The 18,512-nt window shown below is 31.5% G+C and overlaps 1 protein-coding gene across 6 annotated transcripts in view; it reads right to left on the bottom strand.

The window, feature by feature from the left end:
* Nucleotides 1-18,512, bottom strand: part of LOC145277521 (calcium/calmodulin-dependent protein kinase kinase 1-like) — a 659,720-nt gene that overhangs the window by 618 nt on the left and 640,590 nt on the right. The window lies entirely within an intron of this gene.

Below are 18,512 nucleotides of genomic sequence, written 5' to 3' on the forward strand. Positions count from 1 at the left end.
AATATAATAATTATGTGAATGATTTTTTGCTACGAAACAGATTACAGTCAGAAATTATGAATGTCAACTGAATTAAAGGAATAACATCTTGAAAATTAATTAATCTGAATTAAAGGAATAACATCTTGAAAATTAATTAATCTGAATTAAAGGTCAACATCTTGAAAATTGGAATATAGACTTTTTTTAAAAAAATTTATTCATTATATGCTCTGTAATTACATTGAGCTTCTTAAATAAGGATTGGTATATAAAAAAAGGAAAATATAAGTGATTTCCACAGTAATAAATAAATAAATAAATAAATATATATCTTGAAATTTGATAAAAAACAAATGAATACCCACTCTATTAACTGGAAAAGTCCTATTTGTAAAACTTTGAAATATTGTTTTTTTTTCTTAAGCGCTGATGAAGCCCAATGTTGTGCAAATTATAATTTGATAAACAGTTATATTCTTATATGCCAACACTGGGGTGGGTGAAAGGTTGAAACAATTGTACCTAAGGTTGTGACCAATAAAAGAAAAACTTTGCGAAAATGAGTAAATACTTGCGTGTCTATCCCTATTAACATGGTATCTTTAAAGAATATATATTATTTTTTAAAAACAATAATCTACATACATGCATGTTTCGGGGCCATACCCTTCTTCAGAGTTTTTAAAAAATAATAAATAAATAAAATAAAATATTATTTGTTTACGTCCAAATAATAAAAAAAAAAAACGGGCGGTTTTCTAAAAAACACTCGATCCCCAAAGTGGAGACGCTAACCTTGATATCGTTTAAAAGATCAACAATAAAATCTACTTAAATATACATACATATTTTTTTTTTAATTTTTCTTTATGTAAATATAGTCATATCTTGCTACTATGTGCAGACGATTACTGATCTTATCAGGCAAGAAAATTAAAAATTAAAAAGGTTTAAGAGCATTTTCAATTTTAGAGGAAAAAAATATATTTTACCATGTGTCTGACCTGACAACATTAACCATGCCTCAGGTCAGACATGGTAAAATATATTTTCCTCCTCTAAAAATGCTCGTAAACCTTTTTAATTTTCTTGCCTGATGAGATTAATAATGATCTGCACATCGTAGTAAGATATGATTATATTTACATAAAGAAAAATAAAAAAATTATAATTCGTTCTCTTTTGATTGAGCACTATCAACGACCTTTGTTGGAATTCAATGATTTTAATCTTTTGAATATTTTTCAACCTGGAATATATATATATATATATATATATATATATATATATATATATATATATATATAGTAGATTCTTTGATAAGACAAGGGCGTGTTGTTAAAGAACATCACCCACCCATTTGGGTAAAATTGCGTCCTACTACTTTGGTCTCTTTTTCTTCTAATCTCTATTATATCATTATATATAAAGCATATATTTGTGTGTGTGTGTGTGTGTGTGCGCACGCGTTCCCTATGGATTGAGAAATGACTGAGCTGATTTTTTTTTTTTTTTTTAATTTTAAACATATGTACTTTGACACTCCCAGACATATAAAGTACATTTATGTAAAATTAAAAAAAAACAATAACCCAGTCGTTTCGGAGCTCATAGGGAACTCTCTCTCTCTCACACACACACATACACACAGTGTGTTTATATATAACAACAAAATAGAGATACAAATTAGAAGAAGAAGGGAACGAAGTAATAGGATGCAATTTTGCCACACACACACACACACACACACACACACACACACACACACACACACACACACACACACACATATAGATATAGATAGATAGATAGATATAATTATCTTAGCTCCTTTAAGGACTTGGTTCTTATTGTTGAGCACTTTACAGTTGAAATAAAGCTCGCATGTGCAGATCATGATGTTATAATCATTAAATCACTCTGACAGACGTTAAAAACATTTAAAAATAAATGTTTAAATTTCAACGATATTTCTCGCGGTTAAGTTTAGCCAAGACGATTTGTTCCTTGCTAATGGAGTCAGAGATTACTTCATTGCCGGGTTCGAATCTCCCAACCAGCAGTAATCGTCTCACTCTGCACTGATGATTCCCAAAAAGATGAAACACTATAGTAAATAATTATATATATATATATATATATATATATATATATATATATATATATATATATATATATATATATATATATATATATACTTTTACATTTGAGAAAATATATGCATATTTAATATGTGTTTTTTTGTGGTAATCGGGAAAAAATAACGATTTTATAATTATATATATATGTATATATATATATATATATATATATATATATATATTTATATATATATATATAGTAGTGTTGGGACGATTAATTGGAACTGGGAATAAAAAAATTGGAACTTTTTGGGGCATTGGACTCGGTCTTGAAATCAGAAAAATTTGTGCCTATATTCCGATGCCAAAAACGTGCCTTTAATTATCTTTTTTATTTGATTTTTTTTTTTTTTAAATCTTCCACTACTGGTACTGATAAAACAATAATAATATCGATTGATTTAAACTTCAAGTAAAACTAAAATCTATAGATCACCCCACCACACAAGTATGTTTTTACGTTTGAGAAAATATATGCAAATTTAATATGCGTTTTTTTCTTTTTGCAGTAATCGAGATTTATAAAGAATCAGAATCGGTAATTGCACTGGAATTGGGAATTTAGTATGGAATCGATAATTGTATCGGAATTGGGAAAAATATTGGAATCGTCCCATCACTAATATCTATCTATCTATCTATCTATCTATCTATCTCTATATATATATATATATATATATCTTATTTATAATATTCAGAAGTGACTTAATTTGTAATCGAGCATACTTGTTGCTATCAATCCAACTTTTGTTGTCTTGTTTTTGTGAAAATAATATATATATATATATATATATATATATATATATATATATATATATATATATACATGCACACATATATTACTGCAATTATGAAGTGAAGACATATTTTTCTGTTCATGATTGATTAAAAGTGAATACAAAGTCAGGGATTTGAAAAGGAAAAACAAAAAGAAAAGTACATATTGAAAACAAAAATGCATTATGTGATATGTACACTTATCATGCTTAATCCAAGAAAACATTCCTCTGTTTACAGAGGGAGGGTTGTTTCGAATGAACATAGATACTCTTCAACACTTCAAGATGGAATAATGAGTAAGTACCATACAAGATGGTGAATGAGTCAAAGCTAAAATTCATTCCATGCATTATGTTTTTAATAAAAAAAGGTCTGTGATAAAAAACTTTTATGTGTTTTTATTTTAGAATTTTGTTAATTCGAAGGTTTTATTCCTTGTTTTGTTAGGTATGTGTTGTTGAATTCTGTTGTCCATTCTCAACGTTGTCTTTCCTATGTAGCTAGCACTGTCACCATAATTGAAATGATAGATGACATCATTATTATGGTGGGAAAGTAAAACATTTTTTTTTCCAGAATATTTGTGTGAATTTTCACCGTAATAAAGAGAATGAAGGAGAGCGGTGCGGCATTCCGTAAAATTCTTGCTTCATGCCTTGCAGCAGTTCTCTTGAAAACAAATTTTTTTTAGTAATATTTGCAAATTTAAAAATAAATTTATTTAAAAATTTTTAAAACAATTTTTTAATAAAGTGGTTGAAAGTTTATTATATTTGTTTGCATAGCCAGTTAATTTAAGAATTTTTTTTATAATTTGAATTATACCTTTTTATTGAAAAAGATCTTTGGTTTCCGTTGTTTGTATATCCAGTAAAATTAATTTAACAATTTTTTTTATTATTTGATTTATACGTTTTTGTTTTGAAAAATCTTTGGTTTTTTTTTTTTATGGCGACTGTATATATGTGCACGAGTACTGTAATAAGATGAAAATCTGGGACTAATAACAGCCGTCTAAAATGAGATCTTTGATTGTAATTTCATGAAAATAAATATTTTGGGGACTTTCTGAAATTAAAATCTCAGATTATCAACGTCCAGTAGAGTGGAGTGGGGAGCAAATCTTACGCCCTACCTGGGTGCCAAAAATAGTTGCTACACCACTGATCATCTCACATTATATATATAGCTGCATTACTGTATATATATATATATATATATATATATATATATATATATATATATATATATATATATATATATATATATATATTATTAGTTTCTATATTTACAAAGGGAAAGTGCTCAACACCAGTGATAAAGTATATGTAGATCTAAGTTTAAAGAGCATAGAATCAACAACACAAGGTCACTAATAGCTTTACTCAATCAGTTAAATGATAGAAACTGTTAATCACCATATACACTTGATTCTAGATCCTTCAAATCAATACTACATCAATAAATACAGAAAAGTTATTTATGGACACATGTTTCTTGATAACTAGCAGTGACCAACATGGCTTGATTTTGGTAAGGATCGAACCCCCAACTACATTGTCTGTAGTCTGGTGTTTTACTATTGGGCTACAAAACTTGGCCTGAATTATATGCATTTTTTAATGCGTGAATATAAAAATGAGAATAGTAGTCTGAATAATTCAAATAATACAAGACAAATATTGTGTATAGATTGATGGATTTTACTCGAGATTACGTCTCTACAGAGAATTAAATTGTTATCTCTGATTGAATCTAAGCATAGCACCTGCAAATGCATCACATCAAATAATTACTATTCAGCTTTTCTGTCTTTGATTCAACAGAAACATTGATTCACACTGTCATACCTACTAGAGAGAACTTGAATGCTTACTAGACACTGTCCTCGGGAGTTTAAGGTCTCTTTGTATAGGTGTCTGTCAGGACAACCTGGCATGAGGATATTTTTCCCTAGAAATAAACCCTGACTTAATATTACAAAATCACATAGTGTTTGCAGCCTAAACAAGATATCCTCAGTACGGCTAACCCACAGTGGTTTTTACAAGGAACGGTTCATCTTCTTCAAGTACTGTTGTTTATAGTATTGTGGCACTATATCTCCGTGCCACAGTTGCTAACACACTCTACAGCATGGCCGAGTGATGATTTGGCCACAAGCGTAGAGATACAAAGAAATGCATTCCCAGAATTCCATTTCTAGATTGATCTCTTTCTATCCGGACTGTCATGAGGTGAGCATGCATATTTCTGTCTCTCAGTAAATGAGGGGGAGGGCACCCCCTCCCTCAATACTAGTTAGGGTAGGTTAGTTAGTTTTGAAGAGCCTAGGTTTAATTGTAAAAATTAATTATAATTTGTATATTGTATTGTAATATATTTTTTGTAAAATAAATACTTAAAATTATACAATATATATTACAATTGTGTCACGTGTCGTTTTTTTTTTGTGTCTACCATAAATGCCTTCATTGAAGAATGAGACGGCTCTGAGGAAAAGGAAGATTCCAACCCGAATGCCACCAAAGGTCAAGACGTTTCCTGGGAGAAGAAGGAGCCACACACCCACATCCAACATCTCAGGTATGCCTTTCCTCTTGATACTCAGGCCCTAATGACTGGCCCATCGTCACATCATCATCGCACCATTTCTAAGACGATTAGTGTAACAGGTGAAGCCAGTCACATGCCAGTGATTGGCTGATCATGTTATAGTATCAGCACTTAGTTGGATACTCCACCAGACTAGATGAATTCTTGTCCTGGAATCCGGTAAATCAAAGAGACCTCAAGAAAGATATACTATAATATATTTAAGTAGTGAATTGGCGAAAGGTAAATAACTTCTTTACCAACTCCACATTTGAGACAAAAAATAGAACGTAAATGGATTATGCGAATATCTATGTATCTCATATAGGGATCAATTGTTAGCCCTTAGGAAAGGGACCTCTTGAAATTTGGAAATGAAAACCAACAAGTGTTACACACAGTACTGTCGGTTTACTTTTTTAAAATACATTTTTCAACGTATTGAGTCATCGTCTTTCTGGTTTTTAAATAAAAGGTGCAAAGTAATTTTTTCTGAAATACAAGCTTTCAACAACCTTCAACAACGACAGTAAAATATTTTATTTCAAAATTTTTGAGATGAGGATTGATTATCTGTGTTTGGATTATTTTGTACCAATGACGCTGCAGATAAAGTGCCAAGTAATAGTTCTCTGGAGGTTAATGGTTCAATCCTCAATACAGGCGATAATAAGAGTGTAATTAATAATTACTAAAGATTTCTATCCAGTCATTGCTGAAAGGATGTGTACAATCAACCCCCTGTGGAATGAAAAAAGGATTCTACCCTAACTTCCATACAGATTATCAAATTCAAGATGATGATTCCCAAGTTTAACCAGATGCACCTGAAGAAGGTTGAAGGTTGCATAAGCCAAAGCATAAAAATAACATCCAAGATGAGTATTATTTACTCATTTATTTATTGCGGACTATCATCCTCATCTTTTGGTTGTTGTTTTACGATGGCGTGAAACTAAAAAGATGAGGATAATAGCCCGCAATAAATAAATGAATAAATAATACTCATCTCAATAATGAATTCCAATTAATTAAATATTGTATGAGAGCAGTAATCCAAATGTTTTAATACAAAAATCTATGTATGTCTATTTTTTTTTTTAGCTATTATACATAGGAATGTGAAATTTAGGAGGTTGGTTGTTTTTGTTTTAAGGCATATCAACACTTTTCAGGTTATTTTAATGCCGAATCCAGTGATTTTGAAGAAAATTTTTTTAATAGAGTATATTTGTTTTTTTTTTTTTCAAGTCGGTTTCTATTTAACCCATAGTTGGGACTCTAACAGGTACTACCACTCCAGATCAGAGTGGACCTGAGAGCAATGACAATTAAAGAGTGGCTCCATACTCCCCAAAGCCTGCAAGCTGAGACCTCACCATCGGATATAGTTTATGGTCATATCCAAGACCATGAAATTTAGGAGGAATAGTAACCTACTTATACAGATGGTTATAAAACTATATATACTTTTCTGATTCTTTCAGTGGAGGATGAAATCCCACATAAATTGTTCTTAATTTTTACAAGATTTAAAATGTAAATCCTTCCATTTTCTTTTTTTTTCTCTATTCATATATTGTCGTGCATTGCAAGCTAACATCGCATTTCTCACATTCTATTTTGCCGTTGTCACTAGTGTAATGTTGCCCAAGAATAAAAAAGTAATTCAACTCGATTTTTTTTGTTGTTCACTGACATTTATTACTCCATTCTCCTGCCATGCATGACTTCTCGTTATGACTGTGACGTCTCTCACATGATCATTTTCTTGAACATGCTCTCTTATAGTCTTCTTTTTTCTTACCGTGACGTCATTTCGCTCACGGCTCAGTATTTGCATGCTATGTTACACCAGTAATCTGCTTTTGATGAGGTTAGTTTTCTGCAGGAAGTGTTGCCATCTTCCCACACACATCGTCTTGAGCTTTTTTTGTCATTTACCTCCTTTCTGGGGGATTAGACACAAGGTCAGTTGCGGTTCAACGAAAATATTTTTGTGGAATGAACTGGATTCGAACTTGCACACCTAGGTTTTCAGTTCGTGTTGTCAATCACTTAGCTATTGCCACCCTCCCCATCACATCGTCTGGTATTTACAAATTGTTATTCAACTCTTTGTTTACTTATATATTTCATATATATTATATATTTGAATACTCTTCATATATATATATATATATATATATATATATATATATATATATATATATATATATATATATATAAAGGTCACCTTTTAATACACAAAGAAGAATGGATCACTCCTCTCGAAAAAATAAACATACAAGTAAACTGGACCGTTGTCTGCTAAAAGCATGATGATTGGCTGTTGAAAACATGATTATGAATAACAAATAATCTGATTCGTTAACTAGCAAACTTAATACTGTGTGTATATATATATATATATATATATATATATATATATATATATATATATATATATATATATATATATAAATATAACATGTGATAACATGAATTCCATGCATCAACCTGACAAGTCCTCACGAGGATGAAACACTGAGTGTTCTGTGTAGCTTAATTGCTATATACACTTTCATGACGGACTACTTAGCTCTGCTCATGTACTAAGCATTCTTCTGTTTGCCTGCTTTCCAGCTGACTACAATTTGATTGTCTTTAAGTCCAAATTAAACAAGTTCTTGATGAACCGTCCCCCTATGTAATCCAATTTACAAAATTTTCCACTACTTACGAATACTACTCCTCTGATCTTGAGCACATAGTACAATGGGGAAAGGAGTGGCTGGTTACTTTTAATGCATCTAAAACAAAGCTTCTCTCTTTACATCATCAACATTCTGATCCACATCTGGCATCAATTGAAATGAATGGCTCTCGTCTTCAGGAGGTCTTAAGTTTTGACAAGCTTCTGGACTTGACCGTTACTCCTGATCTTAAATGGAACACGTACATCAAATCTGTTGCCAAGGCTGCTGGAAAAATGGTGGGATCTTTCTATCGATCCAGTAGATATCTCACTGCTGATGCAATTCTCTACCTATATAAGAGCCAGGTACATCCAAGGATGGAATACTGTTGCCACATCTGGGCAGGAGCTGCTAGAAAGGACTTGCCCTGCCTTGAAAGAGTTCAAAATAGACTTCGTAGCCTTGGAGAAGATGTACTTTTCTCTTCCCTGCAACCTCTATCTCACAGAAGAGATGTTGCGAGTTTGTCTCTGATGTATCGTTATTTTCATGGAAAGTGTTCGACTGAGCTTCAGTCTATGGTCCCCCCTCGCCTAACTTTCACAAGAAACACTCGTCTAGCTGTAAACACTATCAATAATTCCCCCCACTCTTTATCTGTGCCTAAACCTAAACGTAGATTCCATGAACAAAGCTTCTTCCTTAGAACTGCACGCCTGTGGAATTGTCTTCCGTTTTCCTGCTTTCCGGCTGACTACAATATGGTTGTCTTCAAGTCTAACGTAAATAAATTCTTGATGAGCCGTTCCATATAAGTTATCAAATTTATCAAATTTTCATTACTAATGATTACTATATTGTCCAATTTCTACTGTACACTCTTTAACCCTTATCCTTGAGTGGCCTCTTGGCCTTGATAATGTGGTGATGCCTATGTAAAAAAAAAATAAAAAAATACTACGCTATAATCCCATTGACTACTGTACACTCATTAACCCTTATCCTCGAGTGACCTCCGGACCTTGATAATGTAATGTATATAAACAAAAAAATAATCTAGTCAGTACCAGATGAGAACAGTAATCCAAAAAATCCAAAAAGAAAAAATCCAAATGCTCCAATAATTCAAATGACAGTTAAAACTGTTAATGCGGTTAAAAGGGCAGATGAAAAATTTTTCATTTTTTTTTTCATTATCCAAAAAATATGATATAACAACAGCAAACGTTATCAAAATAATAACAAAAAGATCAAGAATATTTAAGAATTGCATAAATTTGAAGGAAATGTAAGTAATAGATATAAATAAGCATTTTGCAAATCTAAAAAAAAGAAGAAGAAAAAAAAAGAAAATGAAAAATAACCTACCAAGACAAACTATTTCTTAATTTTGAAATGCTATGAAGCAGAAATATTTATAAGCATACATTGACCATATTTGGCGATCACATGATCATGACGAACAGCAATAATGTACCAAACATTCTAAGAGTGCATAAGATTGGATCAATTTAGTTGCTCTCTTCTATAGCACACCAACTTTTTCGGTTACTCCAGAATTAAATTATAACCGAAAAGAGGTATAGGCGCTTCTACACTATCAGAATGAAATGTCGGAAATCGTAATACTGAATTTTAATGGCATCTACGTATTCCTTGTATTATTATATCTAAAAATTACGAAAATCGATAAGGTAGAAAATTTTTTATTAAAGAAAAAAAAAAAATGGAATTGGAAGAAAATGATCGGATTTACTTATGTAAGACACAGGAGAGTTCAAAAGGGAGGCAATTTTCAGTTTCGATTTATTTTATAAAAACAAGATGACTGCAATTTTTCACCGGCTAACACGATTAAAGTTGTCGTTTTAATAATTCAGTAATATTCAGGTAATTTCGACTGAATGATTTGGAAGCTAACGTTGTAATTTATTAGAATTGACAAAAAAATAAAAAAATCAGTGGTTTTTTTTTTTATCTGAAAACTCCATTTATCGACTACAAAATTTTGCTCTAATAGTGTAGAAGCACTTACGTATATATTTACAGTCCAGTGTGATAAGAATAGAAAGACTAACTTCTAAAGAATGTCAATCCAACCACTAACAGATCGATTTGCATCCTCTAAGCTTCCGTGGACATAAGTCGTCATGAGTGAACCTGTTGGTCTAAACTCAAATCTCTGACTGGCGCCTTCTCTCTCCATCTGGAACTCTCTCCCATATATAACAAACATTATTCCATATTACATAATTACTTATGTGAAAAAGGTCAATCCTTTGTTATCATTAAACTACGATTTGTATACAACAGATCACTTTGTTAATGCAAATATTCTAACTAGTGATGGGACGATTCCAATATTTTTCTCGATTCCAATACAATTACCGATTCCAATTCTTTATAAATCTCTAAATATTTAACTATAGAGTTATCATTTTTCACGATTACCATAAAAACATGTACAGATATTTTCCCAAACATAACACAGATCCAAAGACAATCAAGAATTGTCATGCAAGACTCATGACTACAGGATCTGTGACTAATACTCAAAGCAGTGGTCGCCCGTCTAAATTCAGAGACTCTGAGGTAGTGCCAGTTGTTAAAAAAATGTTTACCCGTAGCCCACAAAAGTCAATTCAACAAGCAGCAAGAGAGAGTGGGTTCTCATTTCATATGTAATGTGCTTAAAAATAAGCTTAAATGGCCACGCTACTGCAAAGCACTCTCTGCTAAAGACTGTGACATTCATATGGAGTTTGGAGAGATGATGTTGGGTTGGATTAAAGATTAGCCCGATCTCTTAAAAAATATTCTCTGGAGTGATGAAGCTGTATTCCACATAGGTGGTTTGTAAACCGTTATAACTGCCTCCACTGGGTGGGAGAAGATCCTTGTGTTACCAGTGAAAAAATGCAGAATCGACCCAAGATAACAGTATGGTGTGGAATGATTTCGGACAGGATTGTGGGTTCCTTCAACCTTCATGATACCATAAACGCTGAAAGGTATCTCACTATATTGAGAAATATTGAGAGATGAAGTTTGGCCAATTATCAGTGCTTGGGACAATATTAAAGATTTAATTTTCACGTAAGATGGTGTTCCTCCATACTTTGGCATTGCTGTTTGTGAAGGGTTGAATGCCCAATTTCCTAGAAAATCGATGGGTCATCATGATTCACACGAATGGTCAGCCAAAAGTCCTGACTTAACACCCTAGGACTTTTTTCTTTAGGGTTGATTGAAAGAACAAGTCTGCTCAACCTGGGAAAAGCAACTATTTATTAAATCGCTTGATGAGGGCTTCTGGTTTTAACCGACCATTAGTCTGAAGTAGCATGTCAAGTGTTATGACCATGTAAATTTGTTTATATTAATAAAAATCTATCTTGCTCTTCGTTTCTTCTTTTATTGAGCACTCTTAATAACCTCGTTAAATTCATTAGTCATCATTCTTGAATATCTTTAACCCGATATATATATATATATATATATATATATATATATATATATATATATATATATATATATATATATATATATATGCACACAAACGACATAATCGCATTGATACATCGGTTCTCATTAGATCACCGGAGTTAAGCAACGTTGAGCCTCGTTAGTACCAGATGGCTGATCCTTTTGGAATTCTAGGCGCTGTGTGTGTTCTCTGCTTATCTCGGCATTTATTTCCAGTCGTCCTGTACAGACACTTCACTTGCCACTGGTATTTAACAATGTCGACTCAGGAGAGGTATGGTTGGAGATTATGCACCTCCTGTCATAAAAATTTCACGTGCAGGCACCACTTTGTGGATATCCATTGTCTGTCAAAGACTGAAAGAGCCTGAATTATATATATATATATATATATATATATAACTACTTAAATCATTAAAAAATGTAGAAAATCAGTTCTAATAAATAACAATAAAAACTAAAATGAAAAATTTGTTTGATTTGGCGATGGGTGCCAAGGATTCTGCAGAGGCATCAGATCTTGTGGGATTATTCATTCTATATACCCTCACAAGCATATTCGATACTACGGATATCGGCCTATATAGAGATGACGGACTAGCTATAATAAAAAACTCCAACAAAGTCAAGGGAGAAAACTTTAAGAAAATCATACACAAGGAAATGAAAAAATTAGGCCTAAAAGCAGACGTATCAGCTAACATAAAAATAACAAACTTCCTGGACGTCATGTTAAATTTAGATAAAAACACATATGAACCCTACTTAAAAGATAATGCTACTCCAATATACGTAAACCCTAAGTCCAATCACCCACCATCAATTATAAAACACATTCCTAACTCGATCGTAAGTAAACTTAGTAATAACTCAAGCGATGAAAATGCATTTAACAGGTCAACCAATATCTACGAAACAGCCCTAAAAAATAGTGGATACAAAAATATCGATATCAAATATAAGCAACAAAACACCAATAACTATAATAAAATTAAAAATAGAAGAAAAAGAACTATAATTTGGTATACGGCCCCATACAATCAAATGTTAAAAACAAAACTTGGCAAGAAATTTCAAGATCTTATTGAAAAACATTTTCGCGCAACCAACCCCTTACACAAAATCTTCAATAAAAATACCTTAAAGTTATCCTACAGTTGTTGCGAAAATTTAGAGATGATAATTAAAGCACATAATAACAAAATATTAAATAAAAACAATGTAAACAACAACAAAATAAACAATAAAAAAGTAAACACCATGACAGAAATAAAACTAACACTAGCAGAAATAATAGCAATAATAATAGTAATAATAATAATAATAATAATAATAATAATAATAATAATAAACCAACCCTGGACAAGAACAACCATACTATAAATAAAAATACTAATAACGAACAAGATAAATGCAACTGTAGACACCGCACACTTTGTCCAGTTCAAAATAAATGTCTAACCAAAAGCGTAGTTTATCAGACAACAATATTTGCGAAAGAAAACCCGAATAACAAGAAATATTACGTAGGCATGACTTCCTTAGATTTCAAAACCCGATACTATGACCACAAAAGTACATTCAACAATAAAAAACACCGTATAAAAACAACACTAGCGAATAAATACTGGGAACTCAAAAAAAGCGGACATTCGCCGGTAGTCGAATGGAAAATAATAAGACAAGCTACCACGTGTAGGCATCTAGACGACCCATGTAGACTATGCCTTCATGAAAAATTTGCTATCCTGTACTTTAAAGAACCCCAACATCTATTAAACTGTAGAAGAGAAATAGCAAATAACTGTGTTCACAAAATAAAATTTACTCTAGGATAGCGATACAAAATAGTTTTAAAACTAACAAAAACAATAGAAAATAAACGAATAAATAAATTAAATAAAGATGAATATACATAAACGATCACACATATATATATGTATATATATATGTATATATATATGTATATATATGTGCATATATGTATGTATATATATATATATATTTATATATAACTAACAATAAAAAAAACAAAACAAAAAAACACTAACCTAGTTTTAAAACAGATCCTTTGTCCGATAAAATGCATGCCCATTGGCTGATAGGAAGGGGCACGGTGGATACTAGAAAGTTGATTGGCTAACTAAAATCTCAATAGGAGAGGAGCATAAAAAAACGATAAACAACCACAGAATTCGCGCATAAGCCTGAGGAGTCCTAGAGTGGATAAAACGCCGAATATTCAGTGTAGCTTAATCGCCATATATATTTTATAAATTACTAATATATATATATATATATATATATATATATATATATATATATATATAAGTGGGAAAAATATGCTTATTCAATTATATTTCACCATTTATTTATACCAACCCTTTAATTTATGAAGCTTATTATAACTTAAGAGCATATACAAGGAAATGACAAGCAGTCTATATTCCAAATTCCAAGATGTTGTCTAATTGAACATTATGATATTTTTCTTGAAGATCCTAGAGACTAATCACGCTCAAACCTAAGAGCCATTTCCTCTGTTTACAGACAAGGCTTCTCAACTGAACATGAAACTGTCTCCAAAATCTTTAAATGGAATATTGAGTGAGCATAACTCAGAATTGAAAATGAGTTCGTGCTGAAGTTCGCTGCACATGACCGGTTTTTAATGAAGACCCGTATGTGTTGCCAAGTATGTCTTTTGCTCAGTATGTCCCATTTCTGATTTTGCTAGGTACGTGCTGTTGGACTCTTTCATCCAATCTCAATGTTGTCCGACCTATGTAGTTGGCACCGCAACTACATTCAAAATTGTAAATTACTTTATTATTATGATGGTGGGGGGTAGAACAGCTTTTCAATATTCCATTTAAAGATCTTGGAGACCATTCACGTTCAGTTGAGAAAACCTTCTCTCTGTAAAAAGAGGGAATGTCTCTTAGGTTTGAGTGTGATTATTCCATAGAATGGAAATAGGCCCACATTTTAATAAAGACTTTTCATATCTATCTGCGTAGGTATAGTTTGATAATTATGTTTCAGTTTGAAGAAATATGGTATAATAAAATTATGGGGTGTTCATTCGCGCCTGACCTCCATAGAATGTAAATATGTCACAAAGTTTAACAAGGTTTTTTAATATAGATCCACAGAATATTGTGATAAGTGTTTCAGTGTGAACAGGTATGGTATAATAAATTATTGGGTTTATCTATTTTATTTTTACTTTCATCATATATTGCTTTGGTTTTGATACCCCCGAATTCGAAGCTATCTCTTTACAACCCTTCCTTTTCATAACCTATCATCTATAAATATAAAAGCGAAAACGTATGTATGTGTGTATGTGTGTTCGCTTTTTCTGTATGTCTACAAAAGGCTTTTTGCAGAGAAGCGGTCGGTCGGTTCACAACTTCTTAAAACTTTTTATATCAGATATAAATTGTAATATCTCAGAGTTAACAACGGAGCTCGCCTGTCTATTTAATTTGCTCGATTTCGGGAAGATAAATATTGAACATTTGTCGCTCGCCACATGTGGATTAGTTTTTTTCCTATAATGAAAGCGACACTAATTCTGGCGGTATTTTCCGTCTATTGGCGGAAATGTCCAAAAACAATCAGCTTTGATCAATGTGGAAATATTTTCCACATATCAAACAATTGCTATTCAATTTGGACAAGGGGAGCTGCCCCCCCCCAACATCTTGGGAAAATAAAAATAAAAAAAAGCATTCCCGCAGTAAATGAAATACTATCCCGCAGTCAAACTTGACCTCATTAAGTCATTAAAACGTGCACCTGCCAAATCCAAGTAATTAAATAAATTCAAACGTGTTTCTGTTAACATCTCGCGGTGGCCCAATGGTTAACACTGTCACACACTTTTTTTTTCACACTTTAATTTCCAACTTTGCCTCAACGGTTCAGGTTCGATCCTCATACTTACCTATCAAAACATTTTTTTTATTTTACCCCCCTTCCCCGGGATTTTTCACACACACCTCCAAACACTCGGGCAACGCCGGGTACCCCTCGCTCGTACTTTAATAAATCAGAGTCCATTTTCTGTAGGCTGTTTTTGAACCCAGTCAACGACGGGTACTTTTGCTAGTATATATATATATATATATATATATATATATATATATATATATATATATATACACTTCAGAATAAAGTAATGCAATAAACCTACTGGTATGCAAATCCAGTGATTATTGGTCTTACAAAATATTATTGGCTGTAATATTTTATAAAGACAATCCCAGCTAAATGAAAATTGCTCAATATACCAGATAAAACAAATAAATCATAATTTAGTAATTTAAATTTTATGATGTGAAATGATTAAATTGCAAATCTAGAATTTTTATTATATGCAAGACAAAGAATACATTTCAATAAGTATATGTCCTTAACCTATAGGTTTTCGATGTTTACTATGCTTATTGCATTTAGCAAATTAGGTATAAACCATTTATAATATTTGCTAATATTTTTTCCTCTGAGGAGATGGGTAAACATCGAAAACCTATAGGTTAAGGAAATATACTTATTGAAATGTATTCTTTGTTTTGCATATAATAAAAATTCTACATTTGAAATTGAATTTCACATCATAAAATTTAAATTACTAAGTTATGATATATATATATATATATATATATATATATATATATATATATATATATATAGTTTTTAAAATATAATTATCCACTGACACGTGTTTCGTCATCTACGACTCATCAAAGGGGCTGAATCTAGCAAGATTCAGCCACTCTGATGAGTCGTAGACGATGAAACATGTGTTAGTGGATAATTATATTTTAAAAACAACATATATGCCGCTCCCAATTTGGGAGTACCAAATTAGTAAAAGGGAAAATTATTCCCAACTCGTATTTAGGTAAAAATGCACTTTTCCTATAAATAATTGAATTCATTCACAATGTATCACAAAAACAAATAACATATATATATATATATATATATATATATATATATATATATATATATATATATATATATATATATATATATATATATGCATATGAGAGAGAGAGAGAGAATCTGAGAGAAGGATGAAAACTGTCTATCTACTTGCATTCTTCTTAACGCATACAAATTATAAATCATCATATCATGACGAGTGTTCATAGGAGAAAAAAAAAAACGAAGGTTAATGTGTCTCACTTATGATATTGATTGGTTTTCAATCGAAAGGTTACTTCCTGCCTTTATAACCAATCAAGTAAGGGAGATAATTCTCGTTTTAAATTAGACAAACACAAAAGAATAAAAAAATTGACTGAACAGAACAGAACTTGATTCTTTTCCTTCCTTTTTTTTTTACTAGAGAAAATATGTTACCACTTATACTTCTATTTCTTATAAAAGTGAATTAATGTTTCAATTTAGTCAAGCATATTGAGCACACGTTTTGAACTCTGATCTTAATTTCTCCACTCAGGCAATGCAGGTTAGCCCTGCTAGTTAAATATACTTTAGGCGCCCTCAGTGAATTGCCCTGAATTACATGTAATTTACAAATTTCCCTTTGTTTTTTCTCTCAGTTAAAAAATAAGAAAACATTAATCATTATTGTCAAGATGTCCAATTTGGGCTGATCGTTGCTGTGTTACAATCGAATCAGATAAGCATTACAAATGGATTAAGTCAACAAAAAGCAATAATAATGGCAGTCGAAAATCAGTTGAGTCAGTATTTTTATCGCCAAGGAAGCCAATTGATTCTTATGCAAACATAACGTTATGACTTAACAGGATTTACTATTAGAACCGATTTAAAACATTCCTCATATTTAGGTAGTTTAATGCAGAGACTGTAAATAAGGTTTGTATTTGGTCGATGCAAAGATTTTTGCCAGTTTATAGAAGAGGCATTTTAAACCAGTAATCTATTTTCTGCATATTTTTATTACTTAAACATATCACCATGATTAATTTATAAGTTTTTCTTACAATTTATTAAAGCATCATTCATGTTTCTGCAATATTTTTACCCATGTTGACTTGAAACCGATCTTCTTGAGTAAACAGAAAGAGAGTCATCTTCCATCATAATAATGCTCATCCTCACACAGCACTAGTAACCAAATATCTTCTAGGAGAATTTGATTGTGAAATCCTGCCGCTATCCTGCATATTCTTCTGACCTAGTTCCCTTGGATTATCATTTATTTCGAGGATTATAAAATCATTTACACGACAGATTAACATCACAATAGGAGATCGAACATGAGTTAGATTTATATTTCACATAAAAATGTAAAGAATTTTACAAGCGAGGCATTTGTGAGCTTGTTAACAGATGGGATCAAGTTATAGAAAGCAAACGTCGTCATTTTTATGAATAACATTTAAAAAAAAAATCAGTTTTTCATATTGAAGATTAAATTTTAAAAAACAAAAACTTGTGCACCGACCTAATATAAGTCAGCACTGTGAAGAGATCTTTTTAACTTTGAATGGAAAAATATTACGTTTCTGAATTTTTGAGATGAAGATTGAATATTCGTATTATTTGGATTCTTCAGATAATTTCTTATCTTGAGTGCTATTTTTCACAACTTTTTGGTCAATATTTAACTTCCGACCTAATTCAGGCATTTCTTGTCGAACTCGAGAGTCTTTCTGCCAAACTTGGGAATCTGCACGAAATTTTGTATGTAACCCTTTATTTAATCCGAGGTAGTAGCATGCTTTCATTCCGTCAGTAGAAATCTGCAAGTGCGTAATGGATAAAGAAATCTGTAAGTGCGTAATGGATAAAGTACTTGGTAAAATCCTGTTGCAAAGTTATACTCTTCAGGAGATCAAAGGTT

The sequence above is a fragment of the Euprymna scolopes genome, chromosome 1 (assembly GCF_053919585.1).
Source record: "Euprymna scolopes isolate OS-2025 chromosome 1, ASM5391958v1, whole genome shotgun sequence".
NCBI classification, from domain to species: Eukaryota; Metazoa; Mollusca; class Cephalopoda; order Sepiida; family Sepiolidae; genus Euprymna; species Euprymna scolopes.